The 16,171-nt window shown below is 46.1% G+C and overlaps 1 protein-coding gene across 1 annotated transcript in view; it reads left to right on the top strand.

Annotated features, from left to right (window-relative positions):
* IL12RB2 (interleukin 12 receptor subunit beta 2) overlaps positions 1 to 16,171 on the top strand; it is a 323,099-nt gene that overhangs the window by 237,681 nt on the left and 69,247 nt on the right. The gene's annotated exons all lie outside the window — the stretch shown is intronic.

The following is a 16,171-nucleotide window of genomic DNA, read 5'->3' as shown; positions in this document are numbered from 1 at the left end:
AGCGCACAGTGAATATCAAGAGTTGTACACGAGCAATGAATCGCGCGTCTTGCCGATAAAAACGTTCACACCAAGTGCACATTCACACGCACGAGAACCAAAATGTTTCATCATGCAAATTAGGCCCAAGAACTCAGAAGCCTTCGAGAACGGGATCGGGGGCCCAGCCCGACCTCCGTCTTACCCCCCTGATCAAGAAATACCAACAAAGTGAAAGGGCAAGGCCTGGAAGATCAAAGTAGGCCTCCGGAACAGGAGCTCAGGAAGTTGCTGCTGCTCTGCACCGGGACCTCTGAATAGTGAGCAAGTGGAGCTGGGCTGGCTCCCATATATAGAGTCTTGGCCCAGCCCACAAACCACACCCAGGCATGCTGCAGGGAAAGCTTCTAGAAGGCCCTGGAAAGGGATCCCACCCTGACACACTCTGAAAGCCTGCAGCAATACATTGCAAATGAACAGTATTTATAAGCACCTTGAAAATAAGTCTTCAGGATTAAACTATGCAATGCAAAAAGTTAAACAACAGCATATCAGCACAATGCATAAATTACATTATCTTGAAAGTGCTGGGTTTTTGCATTCTAGTCGCCGGTAGAGCGCACACTGCCCTGATGTTGACACCTTCAAGCATCAAAGCTTATTGTATTCCCTTTCCAAAATCCACCGTGGTGTACATTTCCCTTGTGAACGTGCATCAGAATGTGGGCCCTCCCTGTGAGTTTGTTATCAAATTATGCCTCAAGCTTTCATTTTGTGCCTTCTACGTCCAGCTGCATTATGAATAAATGTTTCTGCTCGTCCCTGGCCTTGCACCCCAGCATCCTCTCTACCCTTGGCTCTCTATTTGGACATCATGAACATTATAGAGCTGTATTCTTCTCTGATCATGTACGATTCTGCACATTTTCTTCCTAATTCATGCATTAGCAAAAGTGGGCCTTCTCCTTTTCTATATTTTCAGTAACATTCCCCTTTAGTTGAACTTTCAACTACTTCCTCACCTTCCCTGCTACATACATTAATTAGTGTGTATATGTTGTCCTCGTCCTCCTGCACTTTCCTGACCGCCCTAATAGTGAACATCCCACTCAACTTCTGGCTAACCCTCTTGCAGAATCCTACCACTACCTGGAAGATACAGAAAATCAATAGGATCACCACAAGGATCGGGAATAACCCCTTAAACAGGCCTGACAACCAGGATGGCATCCATACAAACCATCCTGAAAACCATTAGTCGGGGGCACCCTCCTAGTCTGCCATCTTCTTCTGCAGGTTATGTAGAGAGTTATGTATGGCCTCCGTTATTGGTCCGTTGTCTGCATCGTTAGCTAGCACATACATACAGCAGGCAGTTCCGATTTTGGCTCAAACCCCACCCTCCATGGCCGTCATCGAGTCTAGCACATACCTGTCTTGCATAAGCATCACCCTCACAGCCCGCATTTCTTCCTTGACTGCATTGAAACCATCTTTAGTCGTGTTGATGGTCTTCATCAGTTCCGATCGGGTTATTTGCAGCCAGCGGGCAGTTGCCTTTGCTTGGACGAATGGGAAGATGCTTCCGAAAAACAACTGGGCATCACTTAACAACCTGTGCTCTTGTGGAACGTCTTTCCAGGTTATAGTGCCTAAATAGTCTTCAGATCTCTTCTTCCGATAATGGTGTAGCAAGGTAGTTGGACGGCTCAAGGGTTTGTCATGTAACTTTGAAATGTCCACCCCTGGAATCACCAAGAGGGGGTGTGCACAGTAACCAAAGAACAGAGACCGCTCCATCCGGAAGGAAGTCGCGTATACAGCCATTCTCTGCGCTGCCAACAGTAGTCCATCAGACTGGAGGTGCCCCACTGCATGTCAGCATTATAGCTTGTAGTGATACAATTGATGTTCCTCCCCCCGGGACCGTTCCATTCCCCCTGAAACATAAAAAGAAAAGAATTGGTGTTCTACCTGCTCGAAGAGTGAATGGCGTTTCTACCCAGGTTAATCTAGATATATTTACGTCCCATATAGCCTGATATTTTTGTTGCGTGCTATTGTCACTTTGATTTCCCATCCATAAGGAGAGAGCTCTACATCCAAATGTTGCGCCATGGTGCCACTGACCATGGACATATACTGATCCATTTACTCGAAAATATGGCATCTCATGGGGCATAGGTGTGGCTGAGTAGTTCTTACAGAAAGTGCAGGTCATGATATTCCCAGGAATCCGTGCTCTGATATTCTAGTTTTCCATTTCTTTCTCTTACACCTCATGACCCCTGTATTAACTCTTTGCGGTCTGTCAGAACATTTATTATATTGGCTAATTCCTCCTCATATTGTGTGGTGTTTACTAGGAACGCTCCCTGCCTTATCCGTAAGGGTTACATCTGTGCTCGCATTCTACAAACATACTGGTGTAATAAACATTGAGTAACATTCATGTGGAATCAGGGCACAAACAAAACATGACTTAGTAGTAGTGTGCATGCCTATCTCTGTGTTATGCTGGTACCACATATTATCTAACAAACTAACATGGATATTATGGGATACATTTTCATACTTATATACTTCTCTCTGCAAGCGCTTAGTATACTGACATATTGTCATGCATGGGCTAGAATACCACTGAAATGCAATTGCTAACAAAACAAGACATGAACAGAAGAACAAAATTAAAATGCATAACTGTCCACAAGCAGTATCAAATAGGAACTCCGCTGGCATCTTTAAAGGGGACGTTGTCCTTCGTCTTTTAATTTGCCCTCCTCTAAAAGTTCCTGTGACGATGGCGATGCATGACATGAAGCAGGGGCCAATCGAACGTCTGACAGATGTTTCCATGGCTTCCTCCCCTCTACTGTCACTGCTCTGGATAACTAAGTAGGGGCCCTCGAACTTGCTGTCTCTCCATCATCGTATGAAATTACGTATGAAATTGCGGACGTACACTTGGACTGGTCTGCTGGGCTGCGGTGGTGGTGCACTTCTCCTGTCGCAGCACCTGTTTAGAGAAGAACTTGGCAGACTTCAATAACTAAAATAAATAACTACTCATCTCCTGTCCTAAAACCTCAGCTGTCTTTTGAGCATCTGTCTTCTGTCGAGCTACTGTTCAGGGAGTCAGCATAGGACGTCCTCTCGCTCTTTGGTGAGGGTCAAGTGATAATCCCTTCCTGGTTGGTTTTTGGAGGCATATAAAGCTAGTGAAAGGCAATATAGCCAGACCACCACAATAAGGTATCTGTTTGTTAAATCTCTCAATCATGTCAACAAAATCTAAATGTACATTTTTAAATGGGCCTGTCAGACGTGGTATTGTTGAGGTAATTGTAGGAGGCTGGCCTGGCTTGTAGTGGGTACCAAGGGGTACTTACACTCTGTACCAGGTCCAGTTATCCCTTATTAGTGTAGAAGAGGTGTTTCTAGCAGCTTAGGCCGATAGAAGGTAGCTATAGCAGAGCAGCTCATGCTGAACTAGGAGACATGCAAAGCTCCTACTATACCACTGGTGTCATATGCACAATATCATAAGAAAACGCAATACACAGATATACTAAAAATAAAGGTACTTTATTTTTATGACAATATGCCAAAAGTATCTCAGTGAGTACCCTCAGTATGAGGATGCCAAATATACACAAGATATATGTACACAATACCAAAAATATGCAGTAATAGCAAAAGGAAGTAATGCAAGCAGTGTAAAATTACAGTAGATTGCAAGAGGAGCACATAGGTATAGGGGTAACACAAACCATATACTCCAAAAGTGGAATGTGAATCACGAATGGACCCCAAACCTATGTGAGCTTGTAGAGGGTAGCTGGGACTGTAAGAAAACAGTGAGGGTTATTAAAATAGCCCACCCCAAGACCCTGAAAAGTAGGGTTAAAGTGCACCTATGTTCCCCAGAGAGCACAGAAGTTGTGATAGGGTAATTCTGCAAGGAAGACCAACACCAGCAATGCAACCAAAGTGGATTTCCGGACGAGAGTACCTGTAGAACAAGGGGACCAAGTCCAAGAGTCGCGATAAAGTCGAGAGTGGGCAGATGCCCAGGAAATGCCAGCTGAGGGTGCAAAGAAGCTGCCACCGGATGGTAGAAGCTGTGGATTCTGCAAGAACGAAGAGGACTAGGAACTTCCCCTTTGGAGGATAGATGTCCCACGTCGTGAAGAAGCTTGCAGAGGTGTTCCCACGCAGAAAGACCGCAAACAAGCCTTGCTAGCTGCAAGGGTCGCGGTTAGGGTTTTTGGATGCTGCTGTGGCCCAGGAGGGACCAGGATGTCGCCACTTAAGTGAGGAGACAGAGGCGGCACCCAGCAAGTCAGGGAGCCCTCACAGAAGCAGGCAGCACCCGCAGAAGTACTGGAACAGGCACTTAGAAGAGGAGTGAACCAGAGCTCACCCGAAGACACAAAAGGGAGTCCCACGACGCCGGAGGACAACTCAGGAGGTTGTGCACTGCAGGTTAGAGTGTCAGGGACCCAGGCTTGGCTGTGCACGAAGGAAATCCTGGAAGAGTGCACAGGAGTCGGAGCAGCTGCAAATCATGTGGTACCCAGCAATGCAGTCTAGCGTGGGGAGGCAAGGACTTACCTCCACCAAACTTGGACTGAAGAGTCACTGGACTGTGGGAGTCACTTGGACAGAGTTGCTGAGTTCCAGGGACCACGCTCGTCGTGCTGAGAGGGGACCCAGAGGACCGGTGATGCAGTCTTTTGTTGCGTGCGGTTGCAGGGGGAAGATTTTGTCGACCCACAAGAGATTTCTTCAGAGCTCCTAGTGCAGAGAGGAGGCAGGCTACCCCCAGAGCATGCACCACCAGGAAAACAGTCGAGAAGGCGGCAGGATCAGCGATACAAGGTTGCAGTAGTCGTCTTTGCTACTTTGTTGCGGTTTTGCAGGCGTCCTGAGCAGTCAGCGGTCGATCCTTTGGCAGAAGGTGAAGAGAGAGATGCAGAGGAACTCTGATGAGCTCTTGCATTTGTTATCTAAAGAATTCCCCAAAGCAGAGACCGTAAATAGCCAGAAAAGGAGGTTTGGCTACCTAGGAAGTAGGATAGGCTAGCAACACCGGTAAGAGCCTATCAGAAGGAGTCTCTGACGTCACCTGCTGGCACTGGCCACTCAGAGCTGTCCAGTGTGCCAGCAGCGCCTCTGTTTCCAAGATGGCAGAGGTCTGGAGCACACTGGAGGAGCTCTGGGCACCTCCCCTGGGAGATGCAGGTCAGGGGAGTGGTCACTCCCCTTTCCTTTGTCCAGTTTCACGCCAGAGCAGGGCTGGGGGAACCCTGAACCGGTGTAGACTGGCTTATGCAGAGATGGGCACCATCTGTGCCCATCAAAGCATTTCCAGAGGCTGGGGGAGGCTACTCCTCCCCAGCCCTGACACCTTTTTACAAAGGGAGAGGGTGTAACACCCTCTCTCTGAGGAAGTCCTTTGTTCTGCCTTCCTGGGCCAAGCCTGGCTGGACCCCAGGCGGGCAGAAACCTGTCTGAGGGGTTGACAGCAGCAGCAGCTGCAGTGAAACCCTGGGAAAGGTAGTTTGGCAGTACCCGGGTCTGTGCTAGAGACTCGGGGGATCATGGAATTGTCTCCCCCAATGCCAGAATGGCATTGGGGTGACAATTCCATGATCTTAGACATGTTACATGGCCATGTTCGGAGTTACCATTGTGACGCTATACATAGGTAGTGACCTATGTATACTGCACGCGTGTAATGGTGTCCCCGCACTCACAAAGTCCGGGGAATTTGCCCTGAACGATGTGGGGGCACCTTGGCTAGTGCCAGGGTGCTCACACACTAAGTAACTTAGCACCCAACCTTCACCAGGTGAAGGTTAGACTTATAGGTGACTTATAAGTTACTTAAGTGCAGTGGTAAATGGCTGTGAAATAACGTGGACGTTATTTCACTCAGGCTGCAGTGGCAGGCCTGTGTAAGCATTGTCAGAGCTCCCTATGGGTGGCAAAAGAACTGCTGCAGCCCATAGGGATCTCCTGGAACCCCAATACCCTGGGTACCTCAGTACCATATACTAGGGGATTATAAGGGTGTTCCAGTATGCCAATGTGAATTGGTGAAATTGGTCACTAGCCAGTTAGTGACAATTTGGAAAGCAGAGAGAGCATAACCACTGAGGTTCTGGTTAGCAGAGCCTCAGTGAGACAGTTAGTCATCACACAGGGAACACATACAGGGCACACTTATGAGCACTGGGGCCCTGGCTGGCAGGGTCCCAGTGACACTTACACTAAAACAACATATATACAGTGAAATATGGGGGTAACATGCCAGGCAAGATGGTACTTTCCTACAGTAATTACTTTTAGTGTGGGTCTAGGGCTGTATTGTTGGCATACTGCACATTTTGCAATATACATAGTAATCATTTCAGATAATTGTGGAATGTACCAATCTGTCTGTAGCGTAGCAAGAAGATATTCCTTGGCAGTGTGTGCAGGGAGATGTAGTTTGCTCTAGGGCTGTATATCACAGGGCTTGTGGCATTACTGGCTTACCTGTGTTTTCTTGCCTGAATACACCCCCGCTGGTACACAGCTCCCTTTCATAAGGTAGTGCTTCTTCTAGCAATTTGCGTAAATGTAATTGTGCTGTCTCTGTATATGGGGATGGTAATTCAGTAGCATTCTGTTGTCTGCTTGTCATCATCCCTAATGTGTGTTCATCCTGTTCACTATAATTTGGAGATGTTTAAGCTGCATCTTTTGCTGCCCCGTCTGCCAAGGCATTACCCCTGGAGACAAGGTCTTGTAGATTGGTGTGTGCTGCACATTTTCTAACTGCTACCTTAGATGGTAGAGTTAAAGCCTTTATTAATTGTGCCAATAAATCTTTATGCATTACAGGGGATCCATCAGATTTAAGAAATCCCCTCCTTTCCCACCTGTGAATGCTAGAATGCACAGTGGTGGTTACATATGCTGAATCTGAATAAACAGTAACCTTTAGTCCGTTGGCTTGCTGCAGCGCTTCAATGATGGCCACTAATTCTGCAGCTTGTGCTGAGAAATGGGATGGAAGTGGTATTTGACTCACTATCTGTAAGGTGGCAGATGATCCCTGCTGTTCAGCTTTTACAATGGATGCTCCAGAGTGCCCAATCCCAGTCTCCTGATCTATGAAAGAGGACCCATCAACAAAGAGCAACGTGCTCCCTGGGATGGGTTCTTCTCCCACCTTACTCTCTTCTTCTGGGGTGTAATTGGCACAGTCATGTACTTGTTCATCATCAGAAACTGGGTGTGCAAAGAATGTTGCTGGATTAACTGTGTGACATCGAACCACTTGCAATGATGGTTTTGAAAGTATTACTTCATATTCAGATATCCGTTGAGTTGTAAGGGTGCTCTTGCTTTTTTGCAAGATGGGGAATACTGCATGCTCTACATACAGTGTTAAAGGTGATCCCAATCACTATGGTGGTGCTTTTCTGGACTACAAAAGCTGCTGTAGCCAGTGCTTGCTGACATGGATAATGCCCTTTCATGGAGGGATCTAGCAGCCCACTGTAGTAGGCAATTGGTTTGTGTCCCATAGATGTCTTTTGAGTTGGTACCGTTGTCATCGTCATTCCATTACAATGACAGAAGAGGTAGAATGTTTTATTATAATCAGGTGTACCTAACACTGGAGCATTTGTGATTGATCTCTTTAGCTCCAGGAAGGCTGTCTCCCTTTCATCAGTCCAGTCGATTTTGTTTGTATTTGTGTGGGACTCCTTTAAGGCGGTTAAAAGTGCTACGGTCAGAGTGGCGTAATCAAATACCCACTGCCTCTCATAATTGCAGAGTCCTAAAAACTTCTGCATTTGTTTTGTAGTTGTGGGCTTAGGCATGTTCCTGATGTTCTCTACTCTGTCCGGTGTCACCCTCCTCCCATCTTTAGATATTATATGTCCCAAATAGTGGACCTCTGTCTGCACGTATTGCACTTTATTTTGGTCCACTATGTAACCTTTTTCTGCAAGAATGCAGAGCAGACCAATGGTGTTGTCTCTACATATGTCTTCAGTAGTGCTACGAACCATGAGATCATCCACGTATTGCAACAGAGTTCTCTTGCATTTTATATTTGCTAAATCGTTTTTCACAGTTTTGTTGAAAATGCTTGGGGACTCACAGAAGCCTTGGGGGAGCATTCTATAGCAATATTGGGTCTCTCTAAATGTGAATCCAGTCAAATATTGGCTGTCAGAATGCAATGGAATGCTGAAAAACGCATTTTTCAAATCGACCACGGAAAAATAAGGGGCATATTTAGGAATGTTTGTTAATATGACTGATGGGTCGGGTACCACTGGAAATTCTGGTATCACTACATCGTTTAGGGAGCGCAAATCCTGAATCATTCTCCAAGTTCCCCCCTTGACCTTGCGTATCGGAAAAATCAGTGTATAGCACGGTGTTGACCTCTCATATATTACTTCCTGCTCAAGTAACGCTTGGATTGTAGGGAGGATGCCTTCTTCTGCCTCTTTGGACAAGGGGTACTGGCGTATCCTGGGCAGTATTGCTCCAGGTTTCAATGGCATTTTCACAGGCTCAGCCCCTTTGATCAGTCCCACATCACATGGCCCCTTTGTCTACAACACTTCTGGTGCTATTGCCAAATCTTTTTCTATTATTGGTCTGTCTTGTTCATGTCTGGACACTGTCCTGTATTGTAACTGTACTCTAATGGCAATGTCCATCTCAAACATGACTGTCTCAATTCGTGGGCAACCATCAAATACTTCTTCGTCTGATATATCTCTTAATTTAATCCCAGGACCTGTGAATATTATTGATGCCCACATCTCCTGTCTTCTGTCAGCTGCCATGAGCAATGTATATGTTGATCTTATTTCAAGGGCGGATCTTTTCAATATCATTTCAGGTTCTACTGTGGGATCCACAGGCTCGTAAGTTCTGAAGAGCAGTTCTTTTAGTAATTGCACTGTTTTCCCTCGAAGTGCTGGTGTGTGTGCTATCAAGGCATATATGCCTCGCAAAAAAGCCTCTGTGTCAACCTGCTTTCCTAGCTCCTTGTGAGCTATGAGGGAGAGTATTCTGCTTGGTGTGACACCTGCTGTGTAACATACCATTGACCCATCCTCCAGGATGGAGATGGTCATGTTCAATTTGCTCATTAGGTCTTTCCAAGAAGATTGACTGGTGACTCTGGGGAATATAATAGTGGCCCTTCAATTTGTGTATCTCCAACAATCATGCGTACTGATTTGGTGAATGGAACCCTTCTCACAGCCCCAGAAAACCCTTGTGTGTCCTTTGAGACACAAGAAAGTGGTAGTGTTCCTTCCTTTATACACGATTTGATGGCCCCAGTGTTGATTAAAAACCTGTAGGGACGTCCTTCTATGGCTACCGTCACCGTGGGTTCCTCATCTGACCTGTGGGTTACCGATCGTATCGGACACACAGTGGTCATTTGTGGGCCTTGACATTGAGTATAATTTTGAGTTGGCGTTCCCCCGAATACTTGGGGTGATGCATGAAAGGGGTTGCCTCCTTGCACTGTTACTTCTCCCCCCTGAACTTGTGCTTGTCCTCCCGTAGTGTTGCTGACACCTTGGGGCCCATCCTACGACATTGGCCCTTGTGGTGTAACCCACTGGGCTTGAGGGCCCTGTGGGGCCCCTGCAGTGCTTGCTGCTGGGATGCCCATTGCACCTGTTGAGGCCTCACCTGCCCCTGCGTGGTATTCCAACCTTGCACTCTCATCATTTTTCCTGGCTCTGCATTCTCCTGCAAAATGGCCATCTTACCGCAACGATAACATTGTTGTCCTGTCCTATAGCTTCCTTGTCTTTTCCCTTGTGTCGACCCTTGATCTCCTGTAAAACTTCCCTGTCTCTTTCTCGTATCACTTACTGGTTGTCCTCCTAGTGCCTGTACCTGCACTGGCGTTGCAACCATTGTTGCTGGCGCAGTCACCAGTGCCCTTTCTGTACTCGGTTTCTTACGTTTTTTTACACCAGCTTAGCTGCGTCCCTGTTCTGTCCTTTCCTTGTCCTTTTCTTGTTTTGGCTTAAAATAATGTATTATATAGGCCTGTATTTTGGGCCATGGTTTAGCCTCTATTCCCACCACTCCATCTAAGCTTGCTTGTATATTGGTGGGAACGCCTCGCTTTAATACATTATAAAACAAAATTGCATTTCCTCCTGTGTTTTCCCAGTTACATCCTACTTCTTGCACCCATCGTTCTTTCATTCTAGTAATGAATTCTGCAGTATCCTCAGTCGGCTTTATACTTTCTGCCATAAGGGCCCCAATGTCTGTTATATCTGGATACGTCCGCCGAAGTACATCCTAAACATGTTGGCGGACATTGTTTAAAGATGATCTGTCAAACTGTGTATTTATCAATCTCACTTGAGGGAACCCTGCTCTAACAGAAATTGTGTTTACTTTGTCTCCCACTAATGAACTGAGCAAGCTTTTAACATCGCCTAAAGCAAGATTGACCCCGGCAGTGTGTTTTTCAAAGCATCCTATCCATTTTCCCGCACCTTCAGTCAGCGGGGGCAGTTGTCTCTTTAAATTCTCTTTGTCCATTTGAGGCCTTGGCACGTATGTTGGCACCTGCCCTCCCTTAAAAATAAGGAGCAACTGAGTTATTGGTCGAGGGCTTCCTGACCTGAGGCTTAACCTTGGATCTGGTCTTGTACAGTGTGTCTTTCGATTGGTTTGTCTATAGCATACTGCTCCCAGACTGCAAGGCATTCTTGCGTGTAGGGGTAGTTCCACCCTGGGTCACCCCATCCCTGCTGTATGCAATCTTCTGCAGTCGCTAAATCAAAGGGTTGAAAAGACCCTTGTCAGGGCCATGGCTTTCTTCCTTCCTTTTTGGTCCACCTCGCCAATTCATCTGAGAAGGGTTGACAATAATAGCTACCCTCCTTTTGCTCTATTATCTCTATAGGTGTCAATTCTGACCTTGTTTTTAGGATTGACCCTCCTTTCATATCTGTGGCACATCTTGCTGTCATTAATAACTCTTGTGTAGGGCGCGGGTGAAAATTATATAACCTTTTGTTAACCCCTTGTTCCTGCGCACTCCTATTAAGCCCATTGTCTCAATCCTCATCTTCTGCCCCTGTTGCGACCTGTGAGCCATCCGGGAGCTATATTGTGACGTCTCTACATCTCTCTCCCATTCCTCTTCATCCTCTATCCATTCCTCTGCTGCCTCTCTTAGAGTGTCTGCAGACGTGTCTCCAAGCCTAAGAATGACATGCTCTGTAGTCCATAGTCCCCAGAGGTGGGCAAGCTCCTAGACCGCTCTGCCTCTCTCACGTTTGCTGCAACTCACTTATTAACCTGTCTCTCCCACTCTGTTCTGAGTCAGCTCGAGGAGCGGATGGGACGGGAGGGGGGGTCGCCTCAACTCCCGGCGCCTCTAACCTCTCCTCCTCAACGCAAACTGGATCCTGGTACCCTTCAGCTGGCAGAAGAGGGTAAAGACCATAAGGTGGGGGTTCCCCTAAAGACTCTCCTGGGGGTTCTGTTTGTGTTTGCCCCACTACCTCTTCAGGCGCGGTTGACTTCACCTTTGCCTTTTCATGACAGAATACCCGCCATAGTGACAGAATTTTCTGTCTCTTCTTTTTCTTATTCGTTGAGCGAATGTAAGTCAATGTGTATTCAGCTATGTCCCCATCAAATGTCCCTTCCTTTGTCCATGGTTGGGCGCAATCTTCAGTGCCTTTGTGCCACTGCTTACAATATTTTAGTATTCTTTTCTTATCTGAAGGGAACGTTTTTATCATATGGTCCAGAGGGGTGTCCGTGGTCCCCACATGATGTGTGTTTCCTATGCGTACCTCTTGCAGTCTGACCACTGCACTGTGTATCTCTTTTCGGCTCTTGTCTCCCTTCTTAATGTGTATTTGCCTTTACCACTGTTGCTGACCTATAGCAGTGATGTGTAGGGACAATCTTACTCTGTGTTACCTGACTTTACATATATTGTTGTGAAACCAAATTGGTGAACGTCAGCCATACTTATCGCCAATCTGTGCAAAACCTCTTCTATGGTGATATCTGGGGCGGGTGAATTTATGGGGGGTCTGAGTGGATTAGTACCTGACACAATGCGTGTTATAACGTTGTCATGTATGTAGATAACTACTTGTGGTGCTCGGGGATGTGTTGAGCCATTCATTGTTTAAGGTTGTGAAATTACGAATATCTGTGAGAAATGCATCAAGAAGAGCCTCTAATATGAGGGGTGATTGTGTTATTATTTCAAACCGCTGGGTGTTGCATGGGCATGGGGGTTGCCCATGAGCACATTTAAATACTACTTTTAACTCAATGGTATCTGTTTCCTGCCACAGAGAATTACCAACCTCACTCATATGGATTTGTCATCAATCTTCACTTACTTTGGGATTTTTATTCTACCCCGTGTTTTTATCTACACTAATTATTCCCCACTTACGGGGCACTTGAGGGGTGTCTATTGGGATGTCAAAAATATGGCAGAGATCTCGCACCCTCTCCTCTTCACTTATATCTGACTGCATGACAACTGAGGAGAACACCTGCCATTTCTCTAGAACTTGACCCTTATGATTATAAAACACTGTACTCTTTTTGTCCTCTTTCTCACTCATTACTCATAAAATGCATCCACTTGTTAATGTTGCGCTTTTCAGGTTTGCAACCAAAGGTCTGACCGTGCTCAGGGCAAAGTCAACTGACACCAACCATCGGGTTGTCCCCTTGCCTAAACATCAGACTCCCCACTGATACCTCAGCCTTGGTCACCGTCGCTCAAAGACGCCTTCCAGATGTGTTAAATCTGGGAATTCGGTGAGCCGGGCATCTGACTCATTCAGAGCACGGTCTGCCAGCGCCGGTAAAGTGACAGTCTCTTACCATACTTCCCCGGGAACAGAGGTGGAGTGCAGTGGAGAGGGAAGCATTTGCAGTGGCCTGGGCACTGAAGAAGCTGAGCCCATATCTGTTTGGTGCTCACTTCCGGGTACAGGTAGACCACAGACCTCTCAGATTGTTAATGCACATGAGGGACAAGAATCACAAATTGTTGAGGTGGTCTATCTCCCTACAGGGAATGGACTTTTGGTGGAACACCATCCTGGAACATACCACTCCAGTGATGGTCTCTCAAGGTTTTTCCACCTTAGTGGCAAGAACTCCCAAGGTGTTGGGTAGTTCTTCCTGCTTTCAGCTGAGGTGAAGGGGAAGATGGGGAACACAAGTTGGACCTGGCATCCTTGATGTGGCTTTCCCCCTAACTTTTTGCCTTCTGACATCTCTTTTTACTGACTTCATATTTCCTGGCCTTAGGAATCTGCACACTTTACTACTGCTAACCAGTGTTAAAGTGCATGTGCTCTCTCCTTAAAACATGTTAGATTGGCTTGTGCCCAATTGGCTTATTTAATTTACTTGTAAGTCCCTAGTAAAGTGACACCACCTGTGCCCATGGCCTATAAATTAAATGTTACTATTGGGCCCACAGCACTGATTGTGCTACCCACTTAAGTAGCACTTTGAACATATCTTGTACCTGCCATTGCAGCCTGTGTGTGCAATTTTTTCCTGCCATTTCGACCTGGCAAAATAAACCTATTGTCAAGCCCAAACCTTCCTTTTTATTACATATAAAGCACCCCCAAGATAAGCCCTGGACAGCCTAGAGAACAGGGTGTAATGTATTAAAAAAGTTAGACGTACTTTTAAGATTTACATACCGTATTTTTTCACTAATGCAAGGCCTACCTCTCCAATAGGATAACATTTGAGTTATCTTATTACATTTTATAAGTGAAATTTCCAAATGGGACCATGCACCAGATCATGTTTGGTGTCTTTGGAATTGTAATGAAAAATCCTAACTTTTGGTGAAGTGGGATTTTAAGGTACAATTTTGAAAATGTCACTTTTAGAAGGTTACCATTTTAATGCCCAAGCCATTTGGTGCCTGTAGCCTGTCTCTGGGTCACATGACTGTGTGCGGGTGACAATTAGTCTTTGTGATTTCCTCCTAGACAGTCACACACAATAGGGAGCTTGGGTGTGTCTGGATGGGCCATCACTGGCAGAATGGGGGGGACGCTCTATACTTGAACAGGCTGCATCCTGCCTCCACACAGAGGGCTACATACCCCTGGCGGTTAGTCTGGAGCCAGGGAAGGCAGGGCATCTGTGCACTTCACAGGCCTACCTCCAGAATATTCTCCCCACTTCAAAGGCACTACTGAGTATAAATACTGGACTTCAAACACCACTACTTCAGTACACTTCTGGACCAGTGTTACCCTGCCAGGAAGGACTGCTTTGCTGCAGAAAGGACTGCCACTCTGCTGAACTGCTGCTCTGAAGGACTGCTGCCCTGCTGTGCTGCCCTGCTGTGCTGCCCTGCTGTGCTGACCTGCTGCCTTCTTGCCTGGGTGAGAAGGACTGGACCCGCATGTCTTGAACCAAGAGCTAGTTGGCTGGCCTCCTGATTTGAAGCCACAGGGGCACAATAGGCTTCCACCAAACCTGCACCAGGACTCTGCCCTTGGTGAGTCTACCCTGCTAAGTGGTGCCACCCCAGTCCTGGACCCTTGGAAGTGGATGTAAGGTGATCTGCCAGCCTCTGCGGATCCAGTGGAACTGACTCATCTCCTCTGCTGCGCAGCACAATCACAAGCAAAACCAATGCATCTCTGCAGCTGCATGGACTGGACCCATCGCAAAGGCCCACATTGCCGCTGCAGCCCATCAGAAACACCACTGTGCGATGCACCCTCAGCACAGGTCCTCACATCCCTCGCTTGACGGCAGCCTCAATGATGACTCCAGACTCTACATCACAGCCTTACAGCTCTTTGGAACCAACACATTGCCCCAACTGCACGCCACATCCTCAGTGCTGGACTTCCCATCATGAGCACCATCGACGGGATGCTCAACTACAACTCACGACATCGCAGCCTTGCTGCATCTCGGAACCAATGCATCTCTTTAGCTGCACAATGCATGTTTGAAGCAGATCCTTGCAGCACTCCATCAGGGTCAGTCTGAGCTTGTGACTTTGTCCCGGTCTCTTGTGACTAGACATCCTTAGATCCTTTTTCTGTGGCGTCTTAACATTTTTAATGTTACTCATTGCCTCTAAGTTACACATTGCACTTTGCCTCTAAATTAAGCCTGACTGCTCTGCACCAAGCTACCAGAGGATTCAGCACAGGTTAATTTAGGGTTGGACTATGATTGCTGCTTGACCAGGGCTCACACCCCAGTTAACCACCAACCCAATTTCTTACAGTTGATCTGTAAAATAGCTAGAGACATTAGAGCCTAGTCACAAAGTGCACTTTATAGTATATTTAGGGCCAGATGTATGTCCATTTCATTTTGCGAGTCTGTAATTGCAACTTTTTGCGAGTCGCAATCAGAGACTCGCAAAATGAAATGTACAAATGTGTCTCAGACACAATTAGCAATTCCCAATGGGGTCGCAAAGACCTACCTCATCAATATTCATGAGGTAGGTTGCAATTTGCCAGCGCTTCCCATTTGCAAATTGGTCACCGCCAATTTGAAGTTGCTGCATTCACGGTCACAAAACATTCCTATATGGGAGGGGTTTAAGGAAGGGTAAGGAAGGGCTTACGGAGGAGTAAAGAAGGGGTGTGGGGAGGACCTTGCAGATGCAAACACACACCCACAAAAGAGTAAACCCATTACTGTTCACAAACTGAACTTTTAGTCATTACAGCCGAAAATGTCCCAAAACAGTCATAAATGTACTCCAGCTCAGCTTTTGAGTAAGTCCGTTACAACACATGGCTACGCACAGGTACTGCAACACGCTCCCAAAGAAAATAATGGAGGCAGGGACTTAAAAGAGTACCCCATAGGAAATAACGTTGAATAAAATAAATTATTCTGATTTGTATTTTTTTAAGTGTTAGAAGTTATATTCAATTTATAATAATGTTTTAAATAAATTAAAATTTAGATCTTAAACTTTTATTCAAAAAATGTAAATTAAATAAGTTACAATAAAATGAACTAAATACAAATTAAGCTGAAAAAATGATGGTGGGAGTGTTAAAAAATATAAACAATAATAATTAGAAATTAAATTAATATTTATAATTGATTTAAATGTCATTGGACATAG

This window comes from Pleurodeles waltl, chromosome 4_2, assembly GCF_031143425.1.
Source record: "Pleurodeles waltl isolate 20211129_DDA chromosome 4_2, aPleWal1.hap1.20221129, whole genome shotgun sequence".
Lineage (NCBI taxonomy): Eukaryota > Metazoa > Chordata > Amphibia > Caudata > Salamandridae > Pleurodeles > Pleurodeles waltl.
This window is presented reverse-complemented; position numbering and strand designations above follow the sequence as displayed.